The 16,115-nt window shown below is 35.6% G+C and overlaps 1 pseudogene; it reads right to left on the bottom strand.

Annotated features, from left to right (window-relative positions):
• Positions 1-4,219: 4,219 nt before the first annotated feature.
• On the bottom strand, positions 4,220-8,979 carry LOC141512175 (protein DBF4 homolog A pseudogene; annotated as a pseudogene).
• Between the last annotated feature and the right edge of the window lie 7,136 nt (positions 8,980-16,115).

Raw genomic sequence — 16,115 nt, forward strand, 5'->3', positions numbered from 1 at the left:
TTTTGGATTTTCTAGGTATAACATATCATCTTCAAAGATGACATCCTTTTGCTCTATCCTTTACTCTATATGTATCTCTCTGTTTCAAATGTGTTTCTTGTAAGCAGCATATTGTAGGTATCTGGTTTTTAATTCACTCTGCTATTTGCTTATGTTTTATGGGAGAGTTCATCCCATTCACATTCAAAGTTTTCTCTTCCTTCCCAATTCTAATTCCTTCAATTTCTTTTCCTTCTGTTATTGCTAACATTTCTAATACAATATTGAATAGTAGTGATGATAATGGACATCCTTGTTTCATCCCTGATCTTATTGGGAATGACTCTAGCTTATCTCCATTGCATATAATGCTTGTTGATGGTTTCAGATAGATACTGCTTATTATTCCAAGGAACAATCCATTTATTCCTATACTCTCTAGTGTTTTAGATAGGAATGGGTGCTGTATTTTTCCAAAGGCTTTTTCAGCATCTTTTGATATAATCACATGATTTCTGATAGGTTTGTTATTGATATAATTAATTATACTAACAGTTTTCCTAATATTGAACCAACCCTGCATTCCTGGGATAAATCATACTTTGTCATAGTGTATTATCCTAGTGATAACTTGCTGGCTAAGATTTTATTTCACATCTATATTTATCAAGGAGATAGGTCTATAATTTTTTTTCTTTCTCTGTTTTGACTCTTCCTGGTTTAGATATAAGCACCATATTGGTGTCATAGAAAGAGTTAGGCAGAGTTCCATCTGCACCTATTTTTCCAAAGAGTTTATATAGAATTGGAACCAATTGTTCCTTGAATGTTTGATAGAATTCACATGTGAATCCATCTGGCCCTGGATATTTTTTCTTAGGGAATTCAATAATGGCTTATTGAATTTCTTTTTCTGAGATAGGGTTATTTAGATACTTAATTTTCTCTTCATTTAACCTGGAAAACATATTTTTGTAAATATTCATCCATTTCACTTAGATTATCAAATTTATTGGCATAGAGTTGGGCAAATTAATTCTAAATTATTACTTTAATTTCCTCCTCATTGGTGGTGAGTTCACCTTTTTCACTTATGATACTAGCAATTTGGTTTTCTTCTTTCTTTTTTTCAATCAAATTAACCAGAGGTTTGTCAATTTTATTGGATTTTTCATAAAACAAACTCTTGGTTTTATTTATTAGTTCAATAGTTTTCTTCCTTTTAATTTTATTAATTTCTCCTTTAATTATTTTAATTTCTAATTTGGTATTTAATTGGGGGTTTTTAATTTTTTTCTTTCTCTAATTTTTTTTAGCTGCTTGTTTAGTTTGTTGATTTCCTCTTTCTCTAATTTATACATATAAGCATTTAAAGATATAATATATCCCCTGACAACTGCCTTGGCTTTATCTCATAAGTTTTGGTATTTTGTTTCATTATTGTCATTATCTAGGATGAAATCATTAATTCTTTCTATAATTTTTGTTTGATCCATTCATTCTTTAAGATGAGGTTATTTAGTTTCCAATTAGTTTTAGGTCTATCTCTCCCTGGCCCATTATTACATGTGATTTTTTTTATTGCATTATGATCTGATAAGATGTATTTACTATTTCTGCCTTTCTGCATTTGATTATTATGTTTTTATACCCTAGTACATGTTCAATTTTTTCTAAGTGCCACATAGAAAAAAAAGTATATTCCTTTCTATCCCTATTCAATTTTCTCCATATGTCTCTCATGTCTAGGTTTTCTAACAATCTATTTACCTTTTTAACTTCCTTCTTGTTTATATTATGGTTAAATTAATCTAATCCAAGAGCAGGAGTTTTGCATCTATGTCTTCCTGTAACTCATTCAACTTCTCCTCTAAGAATTTGGATATTATACCACTTGGTACATACATATTTAGTATTGAAATTGCTTCATTGTCTGTGGTACCTTTTAGGAGGATATAGTTTCCTTCCTTATCTCTTTTAATGAGATCTATTTTTGTGGCTACTTTGTCTGAGATAAGGATTACTACCCCTGCTTTTTTCACTTCAGCTGAAGCAAAATAGATTTTGCTCCATCCTTTTACCTTTACTCTCTATATGTATCTCTCTGTTTCAGATGAATTTCTTATAAGCAGCATATTGTAGGTATCTGGTTTTTAATCTAGTCTGCTATTCGCTTATGTTTTATGGGAGAGTTCATCCCATTCACATTCAAAGTTATAATCACTAACTCTTTATTGCCCTCCATGCTATCTTCCCTCTGTTTGTATTTTTCCACTTTCCCCCTTTATCCATATTGCCCAGTATTTTGTTTCTGAATATCACTACCTTCAATGTCTTTGCCCCCTTATATCCAATCCCCCCTCCTTTCTTTCCCCTTTCCCTTTGCCCCTTCTTCCTTCCCTTCCTCTTTTCCTCCCCCTCCCCCTTTCCCCTTTTAATACTTAAAAGGTAAGATGTGTGTATGTTAACTGTAAGCCAAATCTGATGAGAGTAATATTCAGGCAGTTCTCACCTCTTTTCCTCTTCCCCTCTATTGCAATATGTCCTTTGAGCTCTTTATGTAATATCATTTACCCCTTTCGATCTCCTCCATCCTCTTGTCTCCTTTCTGTCTCCCTTTTTAAGAAGATATTGTTTTTAAATCATTCTATCAGAGTCACGAGTGTCCATTACTTTGGACTAAGCGTATTCTCTCTAATAGAGATACAATTCTCAAGAATTATGAAAGTCTTTCTCCTATGTGTGGATATAGCCAGTTTCATCTTATTAGATAGCAGTTTTTTTCTTTACTTTTTTTTTAAACCTTTTCATGTGCCTCTTGAGTCTCCTGTTTGAAGTTCAAGTTTTCTATTTAGTTCTGGTCTTTTCATCAGGAAAATCTGGAAGTCTCCTATTTCATTAAATGTCCATCTTTTCTCCTAGAAGGGAAGGCTCAGTTTTGCCAGATAGTGAATTCTTGGCTACATTCTAAGTGTCCTTGCTCTTCAGAATATCACATTCCAGGCCCTTCAATTCCCTTAGTGTTGATGTAGCCATGTTCTGTGTAATCCTTACTATGGTTCCTTGATATAAATTGTTTCTTTCTAGATGCTTGCAGGATTCTCTTTTATCTGATATTTGGACACAATATTCCTTGGTGTTTCCATTTTGGGATCCCTTTCTGGAGAGGATCGATGTATTCTTTCCATAACTATTTTGCCTTCTGGTTCCATGATGTCAGGGCAATTTTCCACCACTAAGTCCTGTAACATTAAGTCCAGGCTTTTTATCCCTTCAATGTTTTCAGGGAGCCCAATGATTCTTAAGATGTTTCTCCTAGATCTATTCTTGAGGTATTTTTGCCCATGAGATATTTTACATCTTCTATTTTTTGATTTTTTTTTGGTTTTGTTTAACAGATTCTTGTTGTCTCATGAACTTCATTAGTTTCCACAAACTTCATTCTTTTTTGTTTGTTTGTTTGTTTTTTGCAAGACAATGGACTTAAGTGACTTGCCCAAGGCCACACAGCTAGGTAATTATTAAATGTCCAAGATCAGATTTGAACTCAGGTTCTCCTGACTCCAAAACCGGTGCTCTCTCCACTGTGCCACCTAGCTGCCCCCATTCTTTTCTTTTTAGAGAACAATTTTTTTCATTTTCCTTTTGCAACTCTTTTTCTAATTAGTCAATTATATTTTTGAAGGAGTTTTCCATTTGTCCAATTGAGGTTTTAAGAGAGTTATCTTCTTTTTTGCATTTTTCCAATTGCATTTTCCAGTGATTTGTTTCTTGTTACAAGGTGCTAATCTTCTCTTGGGTTTCTTTTCCCAAATTTTCCAATTGATTTTTAAACTCCTTCCTGATTTCTTCAAGGAAACCTTTCTGGACTGGAGACCAAATCATATTCTCTTCAGAAGTTCTAGATCTCTCTGAGTTTGGATCTTTATGTTCTAAGTAGTTTTCTATGGACCCCTCCCCTCACTTTAGTGGCCTTTCTTCATTTTTCTAATATCTTGTGTTGGGGGAGGGGCTGGTTCACAGAGGTTTTGGAGTTGAGATCCCTAGAGCTCTGCTCACTGGGTTTAGTAACTCTAAGTGGGCCAGCCCCGAGCCAAGTAGGTGCTGGTTGCTTTCTCTGCAGTGTTTGTGACCTTGATTTGAGGCCCTCTTCCTAGGCTGGAAGGGGTGGGTGGCCCTGTTGGATACTTTTATCCTTGAACAATGTGGACTGTACCCTGGGGTGAGAATGCTAATCTCCCTATTCAGCTGAGAGAGCTCTGCTGTCCACATCTGAGCCTGGGGGGATGCCAGTGGTTGGGCTGTTGTGTTTTTCTGGGAAGAGGATTCCTCTGAAATCAAAGTATGGAGTCCCCAGTCCTCCAGACTAGCTGAGTCCTGCAGATCAATGTCTAGCCACACTCTGCAACTCCCTGCACCTGAATTTGCCCTCCAGCCCTGCTGCAGCACCCCAGACTGCTGCTTCCACAGCCAAAGCCTTTCAGTTGGCTCTTGGACTATGGCTCCCACAGTCAAAGCCTTCCTAGCTGATCTTAGATTAGTCCAGCTCTCATGCCCCTCCCCCACTGGTTCTCTGCTCTCAGCCCCCAGCTAATCCATGATCACTGGAGACAGACCTTTTGATCTTTTTCTGGGTTTTGTTGATTGAATTTCTGTTAAGAGGTTTGTTTCATATTATATAGGAAGGAAGCCTTGGAGACCTTACCACAATGTTTGTCTTCTCTCTGCCATCTTGACTGGGATCCCCTCCAGTTAATTTTAAAGTAATGCCTCATATTTAATTCTGGGGTAGCAAAGCCAGCAAAAGATGAGAGTGAAACATTCTACCAGCCCAAAACAATATAGGAGGTCAGAAAGACAGATCTTTGATATGGGAGAGAGGATGTTGATACAGAGCTCACATGGATGAAACATTAACAGTGGGACTAGGTGGTGACAATGGAAGCAGCAGCAGCAGCTTTGGGAGCTCTCAAGTCAGAGATTAATAGCTAAATACTCATTATTCTATCCACTATACTCATTATCCATACTCGTTATCCATGCCCACTTCTGGGTTATAATTAAAAGGCAGAGAGGAGAACTTTTGGTTAAGAGAGAGTGAATGAAAGCTTTGAGGTGTGGTATCACTTCTGACCCAAAGGGATCAGGGACTCTGAGAATCACTATAGATTGTAATCCCAAGGGATAAGGGACCCTTTCTGCCTAAGAACCAGAATGCAAAGCCAGAGGGCAATGATCACATCTCTCCCCAGATATCTCAATCTTGGAGGCATTAAAAACTTTCAAACTCTCAGAACTATCTCTGAAAATAGCAGCACCTAAAACCTGAAACTTGGATCAGAGTTTTCTTTTCCCTATCCCCAAAGAATGTTCTGAATTAACAATTTGGGTAGAAAATGAGCAAACAATAAAAAATTAACCGGACAATAAAAAGCTGCTCTGGTGACAGGGAAGATCAAAATGTAAACTAGAAGACAGTGAAGTCAAAACAGCTGCAAGCAAAACCCCACAGAAAAATGTGAATTGTACATAAACCCAGTAAGAATTCAGAAGAGCCAAAAAATGATTTTCAAAGTCAACTAGCAGAGATTGAGAAAAAATTTTGCAAAGAAATAAAAGCAAAGGAAGAAAATTATGGAAAGACAATGATAATGAAGAAGCCTACACCTTAAAAAAACAGAACTGGCCAAATGGGAAAAGAGATACAGAATCTAACTGAAGAAAATAGTTTCTTAAAAATTAGAATTAGGTAAATTGAAGATAATGAATCCATGTGACATTGAGAAATAATAATACAAAAACCAAAGGAATATAAAAAAACCCAAATGTGTACTATTTCATTGGAAAAGAATTTAAGAATTATTGTTTTACCTGAAAACCTTGATCAAAGAAAAATCCTAGACATCATATTTCAAAAAAATTATCAAGACAAGCTGCCCTGATATTCTAGAACCAGAATGTAAAATAGAATTGGAAAGAACCCATTAGTCACCAATCCATTCACCCACCTACAATTAAGTGAAAACTCCAAATATTATAGTCAAATTTCAGACCACCAAGATCAAGAAGAAAATAATGCAAGCAGCAAAAAAAGAAACCACTCAAAAACAGTGGAACCGCAGTCAAGATTTAGCAACTACAATTTTTTTTTAAATTTATTTTTATTAAAGCTGTTATTTGGGTTTTACAATTTCCCCCCCAATCTTGCTCCCCCCCACAGAAAGCAATCTGTCAGTCTTTACTTTGTTTCCATGTTGTACCTTGATCCAAATTGGGTGTGATGAGAGAGAAAACATATCCTTAAAGAAAAGAAGAGAAGTCTAAGAGGTAACAAGATCAGACAATAAGATTTCTGTTTTTTTCTAAATTAAAGGGAATAGTCCTTGCACTTTGTTCAAACTCTACAGCTCCTTATCTGGATACAGATGGCACTCTCCTTTTCAGAAAGCCCCAAATTGTTCACAATTGTTGCACTGATGGAATGAGTGAGTCCTTCAAGGTTGATCATCACTCCCATGTTGCTGTTAGGGTGTACAGTGTTTTTCTGTTTCTGCTCATCTCACTCAGCATCAGTTCATGCAAATCCCTCCAGGCTTCCCTGAAATCCCGTCCCTCCTGGTTTCTAATAGAATAATAGTGTTCCATGACATACATATATCACAGTTTGCTAAGCCATTCCCCAATTGAAGGACATTTACTGGATTTCCAATTTTTTGTCACCACAAACAGGGCTGCTATAAATATTTTTGTACAAGTGATGTTTTTACCCCTTTTCATCATCTCTTCAGTTGTAGACCCAGTAGTGGTATTACTGGATCAAAGGGTATGCACATTTTTGTTGCCTAAAGTACTGAATGATATTTATACCTATCATTAAAATGTACAGTTGATAATACAGCAAGAACTACATGCATAATGTTTTCAAGAATACAATTCTCACCATTTGTGAAAATATAAATTAAAGGTAAAACTGTGAAAAAACACCTCTTAAATTCAGTTAATGTGGAGATTGAGGAAGGGGAGAGAAACATGGACAGTAAGCTATTCCCATTTTCTTCTTACCAAGCCTCTAACTAACATTACACAAACCATGAATTTCAGAACAACTTGTAAAACTCCAAAACTCAGAATTTCCTTCATTGACTTGAAATAATACCATTAAAGACTGCGTTGGTGAACTCTAAATAATGTCTTCTTTTTTATGTAGCAGGAAATTCTGTTTTGTTCTTCCTAATACTATTTGAATTTTTTGGTGTAGCTTCCTTGAAGTTAAAGTATCTTTACTTTTGACCTCTACTTCTTTAGGGTCTTCATCAGAATGACTATGGAATGCCATTTTTGGCTTGACCTGTATGTTGTTCTGGTGAATTATTAATGACTAAGATTTGAATTATAACTATGTGGGGAGCTAGTGTATTTTTTTTCTTCAGTCAAGTATCTGGAAAACATGTACTACCCTTTGTTTTAGTTCTGATATATTTTTATGTGTTTTTTCAAAATCAGAAACTTGCATAAATGTCTATAGAATACTTTGTTTTAATTCTTCTAAATCTTTTTTATTTAAAGTTCCTTGATATTCAGAAACTTCAGGAGTATATCCCTTTGTATCTTTATTCAGAGTAGTTGTACAAAATCCAGCTCAATGTCCTTTTCTTCACTGGATTTCTAATAAAATTTTTTTACAATACAAATGTTTTTTAATTTTACTTGTTGAATATAAGGACTTTGAACTGAAGGAGCAGGATCCCTGCTTTCTTGTATTAGAAATTTTGTGTTTTCATCTATTTGGTGGTATTTCCCCAAGAGCCATTCTTGGAAACAGTGGTACAATTCCACTGGTACAGTTGTTTTTCAGGTTCATTCTTTTTAAATGTATTTCCACATTTGGGGGCAAAAATCCAATAATGCACTTTAATCTTCTGGATACATTGCTTTTGTATTTTACAAAATCATTTACCAACTTGGATATGATATCATCAGAAATTTTTCTGTGTTTCACTTAGAAGATAGGCCTGGGACACCTCATTTCTGGGAGCAGCACACAAAGTTACACTTCTTGTTCTCTTTGAAATAGAACTTCATGGGAGTGTAATGTCCTTCATTTGGTTCACAATCCATTCTGTTCTTTTGCTTAGCTTCTGCAGATTAGATGTTTTATCCAAATCAAAAGGACAGTAGGACTTAGGAACAGAAAAGTTCATAAGAGATACATCGGATGTCTGAAAGTGAATTGTCTATGATAGTAGCTTGTATCTTTGATCTTTATGAATGACTTTTTGAACCTTGCTTTTTCCCCTTTCTGACTACCAAATCATTTCCCTACCTCTCTTAGTGATGTGCTTGATTTCTTGATCAGATTACAATTCTTTTTTCTTTTCCTCCATATATCATTTAATATCATCAATAAGAAGAATTTTCAATCCCCAGGACAAAACCTTTGATAATGTTTTTACCTTTTTTTTTTTTAGATTTTTGCAAGGCAAATGGGGTTAAGTGGCTTGCCCAAGGCCACACAGCTAGGTAATTATTAAGTGTGTGAGACTGGATTTGAATCCAGGTACTCCTGACTCCAAGGCTGGTGCTTTATCCACTACACCACCTAGCCACCCCTATTTTTACCTTTTGAAGGGATGAATACATATCACTTGCTAGCTCTTTTAACTAATAATTTTCCTTTGCCCATACATAATGGATCTGGAGTCCTGAATGAAATTCTGTAAACTATTTCCTCCTGTATATGTTGATTCTGGACTTGGAACAGGAGTGTTACACTCCAGTGTCTGAGCACATTTTGCTTCCTTTTTGTTTGAAATTAGATAACATATCTTTGCTGAGAAATTCTTCAATTCTTCCTCCTAGTTCCTTGAAGTCCTTTTCCAGTCTTTTAGAGATCACAGTAGATATCAAATTAAGATAAAAAGTTTCCTTCAGATTGGTTTATATTTAGACTTTTCTGATTTGTTATCGTTTTTCAGTTTTCAAAGGGGTCTTTTTTCTCATATTTTTTTTTGTCTGCTAATGGCTTTTACTGTGGATCCCCATAGTACCAGCTTTCATGTTTGTTGAGCAGAGGTCCTCATACTGGAACCAGTTTTGAAGGTCCACTCTTCTCTAGTTGGACTGCTTTCCAGGACCAGCTTTAAGAATTTTTGACACTAATATTACAGGATATACCATACTCATATTGATTCTCTATTACCTGGTTTTCTTTCTAAATTCTTCCTTCTTTTAAGATGAATGGCGAGTTCTCTTTCCATCTACATTAATTTGTGCAGATGAACCCTATTCTCCTTCCTCATTGTAATTATTTTCTTTTGTATCTTCAGAATTATTGAACATCTCCCATCCCTCTGCAACTGCCTTCCCCTATTTTAATCCATAGGTTCAGTCAGTCAGAACACTAATTAAGTGCCAGGCATCAGGGATTCAAAAGGAGACAAAAGATGTGTCTTTTGGGAACTCATATGGGGAAGGCAACAAGCAACTATGTGTACAAATATCCTGTACATAGACAAAAAGGAAATAATTAAAAGAGGGGCACTGGAATTAAGAGGGGTTGAGGAAGGCTTTTTGTAGGTGCAATTTTAGTTAAGAATTGAGTAGACTTGAGAAAGGAGAATGTTTTAGGTAAAGGAGAAAACCAGAAAAAATGCCTCGAACTGAGACAATAACAGAATAACAGAATAACAAAGAAGCCAAAGTTATTGAACTGAAGACTAAATTGTAGGGAGTTAAGGTGTAAGAAGACTAGAAAAGTTAAAAGGAAAGTTATGATTGACTTTGAATGACACACAGGACTTTGTATTTGATACCAGAGTCATTGTATTAACTTCCAGGATATTTAGAAAGGTGAAAAAAAAATAGTCCCTATTCTGAAGGTGTTCATAGTCTAATGGAGGAAAATAATGCAAATGATTATAAATTAGCAACATATTTATAGGAAAATTAGAGTTAACCATAGAGGAAAAGAACTACTAGCATTATAGGAGATTGGGAAAGATTTCTTGTATAAGGTCTTTACCTTTTTTAGCTGATACAGGAAGCCAGAAAAGAGAGATGAGGACTGAGAGAATTCCATGGATAGGGAAGAGCCCCATCTTAACAAGCCCCATCTTAACAAGTTCATATTCAAATGAGGAAGATAACATGCTTAGAAGATTTCAACCACAAATCATATTGAAAAGTTCCATCCTCCCTAGAGTACCCAATGTTGTTGTCCAGTCCTTTCAGTCTTATCTCTTTTGACATGATCTTATTTGGGATTTTCTTGGTAAAGAAACTGGTATGGTTTGCCATTTCTCCAGCTCATTTTATAGATAAGGAAACTGAGGCAAACAAGATTAAGTGACTCATCCAAGGCCACATAGCTATTAAATGTGTAAGACCAAATTTGAACTCAGAAAGATGAGTCTTCCTAACCCAAATGTCAGCCTTCTATTCATTCTACCACATAGCTGACCATGGGAATGTATCTTAATATTTGACATAATGTTTTTTGTAAGCATCTTTGCTTACTACTAGTTTTTACCTGGTCTGATTCTTCCTGAATCATGAATTCCCATTTTTTCATATTAATATATATATTTCATGTTCTTTTAAAATTTTTTTTATTTTATTTAAGGCAATGGGGTTAAGTGACTTGCTCAAGGTCACACAGCTAGGCAATTATTAAGTGTCTGAGACTGGATTTGAACTCAAGCAGGTACTCCTGACTCCAGGGTCAGTGATCTATCCACTGTGCCACCTAGCTGCCTGATATCTTTCCTATTCTTACCTATTCTCCCTTTATTGAAGTGGTTAAATATTGGAGAGCATGTTTAATCAATTTGAAGTTTTTTATATTCTTTTGTAGATTTTCAGTATCATGTTCTCCTCAGCAACTGATACAGCTGATTTTGGTGTATCAGCTGCAATTTTTTTCATCCTGGTCTTTTTTGCAAATACTTACATTAGTACTAAAATAAACAATGACCTAATAGCCTATAGAATGATGTTTCTTCTTGTCCTTAAGTATTCAATAAGCCTGACTCTGACAACTCCTTTCTTTGTTTCTCCAAGAAGGGCTTGTGAGCTATCCTATTTAGTTGAAACTTCCTTCTTCCTTCTTTTTTTTTCTTTATTCATTCATTCATATCCAACTCTTTATGGCCCCATGTTCCCTGGTATGCTAGACCCTTATATCCTTCACTATCTCCTGAAGTCTGTTCAAACCCATGTTTATTTTTTTTCCATGAAGCTATCTCTGTCTCTCTAATCTCATCTTTTAATGTCCCTTTTACCTTTTTTTCTTTCATCTTTTCCAAAATCAGGATCTTTTCCAATGACTTCTATATTTATATTATGTGATCAAAGTATTTAAGCTTCATTTTCAGTATTTGTCCTTCCAATGAATAGTCTGAATTAATTTCTTTCAATATTGACTTGATTTGATCTCTTTGCTATCCAAAGGGACTCTAAAAAATGTTTTCCAGCACATTATTTCAAGAGTCAATTCTGCATGACTTAGCTTTCCTTATAGTCTAACTCAAACAACCATACACTATTACTGGAGAAAAACAGCTTTGACAATAGGCACCTTTATTGGTTATTTATATGTATGGTCTCATTTTTTAGTATACTATTTAGATTTACTATAACTTTTCTTCCAAAGAAAAAGTGTCTTTTAATTTCATGGCTACAATCACTGTCTCTAGTGATCTTTGAGCCCAAGAATGGAAAATCTTCTTCCATTTTTTCTTCCTCTATGTATCAAAAAGTGATGGAACCAGTTGCCATAATCTTAGGGATTTTTTTGGGGGGGAGGTTAAACTTTAAGTCAGTTTTTATATTCTTCTCTTTCTCCCCCAATAAGAGGTTTCTTAATTTTTCTTCACTTTCTGCTATCAGAGCAGCAGCATCTAATATTGGTTGATATTTCTTTTAGTAGTTTGATTCTTCTAATTTCATTTATAACAAAAATATTGATTAAAAGGATTCAGTTCAGGGGTGGCTAGGTTGTTCAGTGGATAGAGCACCGGCCCTGGAGTCAGGAGTACCTGAGTTCAAATGTCACCTCAGACACTTAATAATTACCTAGCTGTGTGGCCTTAGGCAAGCCATTTAACCCCATTTTCCTTGCAAAAACCTTAAAAGAAAAGGATTCAGTTCCTCCAGTAAACTAACCACTTGTTGGTCATAAGACAAAGGTGTCACAGTTAGAGAAACATTAATTATATTGGAATTTGTTGATGGTCTAAAAACTATCTATTTCTTTATATTAATTGTCCCTTTTCCCACTTCTCTATAATCATCTCAAATGAAGTAGAAGGTATGACTTAGGATGCAGGACAATTTTAAATCTTTCTTTATTTTATGGTCTGAAATGGCCAGAAAATTTTATTACAAGGTAATTAACCTATTGTGATATATCTCTCTGTGTTTGGCTGGGTTGGTCTTTTGAAAACAGTCTATTACTAGCATCATACTCAAAGTCTATCTAGCATGGTTGAACATATCAAAGATTATGTTCTACTAGCAGAACCTTTAGTATCCTAGGGCCAGCAAAGATAGAATTTATAGAATATCTTATAATATTCTGTAAATATTAAAACTGGGGGTAATCTCAGAGACTACATATTAAAAGACAGTTTTAAGTGAAAGTGAAAGACACTATTAAGTGAAAAAATAATATTTTATTTTTCTAATTTTATGCAAAGATAATTTTAAACTTTTATTTTTTGTAAATTTTTGTTAGCTTTTTGTAAACTTTCATAAACTTTTTGTAAACTTTTATTTTTGTAAGATTCTGAGTTTCAAATCTTTTCTCCCTCTCTCTTCTCCTTCTCCCCTGCTCAAGTCAGTAAGCAATATGATATAGGTTAAACATATTTTCATATTAGTCATGCTTTGAAAGAAGAATCAGAACAAAAGGAAAAAAACCAAGAGAAAAAAAAACAATAAAAAAAGTAAAAATAATATATTTTGTTTTGCATTATACTCCATAGATCTTTCTCTGGATGTGGATGGCATTTTCCGTCACAAATCTTTTGGAATTGTCTTTGATCTCTATATTGCTGAGAAGAGCAAAGCCTATTACAGAGGTTTCTTTGTTCTGTTCACTTCACTAAGCATGTAAGTTCATGTAAGTCCTTTTAAGTATTTTTTGAAACCTACCTGCTCATCATTTTTTATAGAATAATAGAATAATTTCTTTGTATTCATATACCACAATTTGTTCAGCCATTCCTGAAATGATTGGCATTCCTCAATTTCTAATTCTTTGTCATTGTGGAGAAATTCTTGAAAAGTTGGGAAACAATTGTGAAGGGAATCATGGTCCTGTAAATTATGTATTTGTTTCATGGTATATTAAGGATAGAAGTAACAAGGTGCTTTAGTGAATAGATCACTGAGCCTGAAGTCAGAAAGATCTGAATTCAAATTTGATCTCAGACACTAGCTGTGTGACCCTAAGAAAAAATGGCAAATCACTTCCTTATCTTTGCCAAGAAAACCCCATAGAGTCACAATGAATCAGACATTACTGAACAACAACAACAACAACAACAACAACCTTTCGAGGATAGCTGGTGTATTGGGAAGGTATGAATTCAAATACCATAAAAGGGAAAAGTATAGGGAGATTAGATTAGAAAGCAGAATACAGTAGTATTGTTCATATAAAACACATTTAACATACAGATCGACAAAGAGTTAAAAAAAATGAAGGACTGGAACATTAAAATTTAAACAGGTGTCTTCTGACCTTTTTTGTTAACCATCTATTAAAATAATCCAGTTTTTTTTCCCCACATGTGCCATTGAGATAATTGTAGCTACATTAAAATTTCCCATTTTCCTTTATGAGAAAACTCAGGGGCTTGGTATATAGTTAGTGAACCATGTTTCCTGGTATGGCTATCTTTTTTCTATCTCTAATATCTCCAGTTGTATTTTTAAAAAAATTCTTCAATACAAAATGTTCTACAAATATGTCAACTGTAATAGTTATCATTCCCCCCCCCCCCGAATATTTTCTTCTCTAGGCTCAATATGCTTGATTTCTTTAACAGATACTTATGTTCCATGTACTTGGTGCCTTTCACTATTCTGATTATATTCTTCTGGACCCTCTCTATGTTTATTTGTATCTTTAAACCAGAATCCCCAGAACTGAAGACAATACCCAAGGTGAGATGTCAAGGGTAGTAAGGTCATCACTTATCTTTTCCTAGAAGTCATGATCTTATTAATTTAATTTTTATTTAATTTTATTTTTTTATTCTCATTTTGTACAAAAGGTTTTTTTTACATTAATAAAATATTCTTTTTCAAGAATAAACAAAATACCCCTCCTCCCCATGAATATAGACTTGCTTGGGCGATAAAGTAAAGGGGAAAGAAAAAAAATTAAAATTAAAAAAATAATAGTAATAATTGTAGGTATGACCAGCTGGCACAATGGACGAAGTACCAGCCCTGGAGCCATGAGCACCCGAGCCCACATCCAGCCCCGTAGACCCAACAATCACCTAGCCGTGTGACATGCAAGCCACCTGATCCCCACTGCCCTGCAAAAACCAAAAAGAAGAAGAAGAAAAAAGACCCAAAATAAAATAAAATAGTAATCATAGTAGGGGTGGCTGGGTGGCAGACAGAGCATTGGCCCTTGAGCCAGGAGCACCCGGGTCCAAATCTGGCCTTAGACACCCAAAGATCACCCTGCTATGTGGCCCCAGGCAGGCCTCCCAGCCCCATTTGCCCTGCACCCTCCCCCAAATAATAATAATAAAAAAATGTGCTTCAGTCTTTGTTTCAACACCAACAACTCTGTCATGGGTGGATCGCATTCTTTATGGTAAGTCCATCACAAAAGTTGCTTCCATATTTTCCCAACGTTGCCATTGCTGATCGCAACTCCCTCCTTTCTCCACTACCATGTACTATATTTTCTCTTTCCGTTCACTCTGACTCTGCTATAGGGTCGCTGAGTGGTGCAGCAGACAGATCCCTGGTCCTGGGGCAAAGAAGCCCTGAGCCCCCACACCACCCCTTAGGCCTAGAATCCATCTGGCCCTATGGTCCTGGACAGGCCTTCCAATCCCAGCCCCTTGAAAGAAGTAAAAAAGAAAATGTGTTATATCTGACCACTCTCCCCCCATGGTCCATCCTCTCCTCCTTTATTCACATCCCCATCCCTTCCCCCTGCTTCCCCCTCCTTCTTACTCCAGATGCTTATACCCCATTGAGTATATATGCTGTTTCCTCTCCTAGTCACCTCTGATGAGAGCAAAGGTTCCCTCATTCCCCCTTGCCTCCCCCCTTCCATATCATTGCAATAGCTCATTGTAATGAAAAAAATCTTATTATATGAAATATCTTTGCCTAATCCCCCTCTCCTTTTTCTTTCTCCCATTACATTTCCCTTTTTTTTCTATTGACTCCATTTTTTCACCATATTTTATCTACGAATTCAGCTTTCTCCTGTGCTTCAACTAAAAAAGCTCCCTCTACTTGCTCTATTAACTGAGAAGGTTCATATAAGTATTATCAGTGTGATTTTTCTATGCAGGAATACATGCAGTTCATTATCATTAAGTCCCTCATATTTTCCCCTTCTCCTTCAATCTCCATGCTTCACCTGGGTCCTGTATCTGAAGATCAAACCTTCTGTTCAGCTCTGGCCATTCCAGAAGGAACATTTGAAATTCCTCTGGTTCATTGAAAGTCCATCTTTTTCCCTGGAAGAGGACATTCAGCCTTGCTGGGTAGTTCATTCTTGGCTGCATTCTAAGCTCTTTTGCCTTCCGGTATATTATATTCCAAGCCCTTCGAGCTTCCAATGTAGTTGCTGCTAAGTCCTGTGTGATCCTGACTGCAGCTCCATGATATTTGAACTGTGTCCTTCTGGTTGCTTGTAATATTTTCTCTTTGACTTGGGAGTTCTGGAACTTGGCTATAATATTCCTAGGGATTGGTTTTTTGGGATCTCTTTCTCGGGGGGATCGGTGGATTCTCTCCATTTCTATTTTGCCCTCTGCTTCTAGAATATCAGGGCAATTTTCCTGTAGTAATTCTTTGAAAATGATGTCAAGGCTCTTTTCCTGATCATGACTTTCAGGTATTCCAATAATTTTTAAATTATCTTTCCTAAGTCT

The sequence above is a fragment of the Macrotis lagotis genome, chromosome 2, assembly GCF_037893015.1.
Source record: "Macrotis lagotis isolate mMagLag1 chromosome 2, bilby.v1.9.chrom.fasta, whole genome shotgun sequence".
Taxonomy (NCBI): Eukaryota; Metazoa; Chordata; class Mammalia; order Peramelemorphia; family Peramelidae; genus Macrotis; species Macrotis lagotis.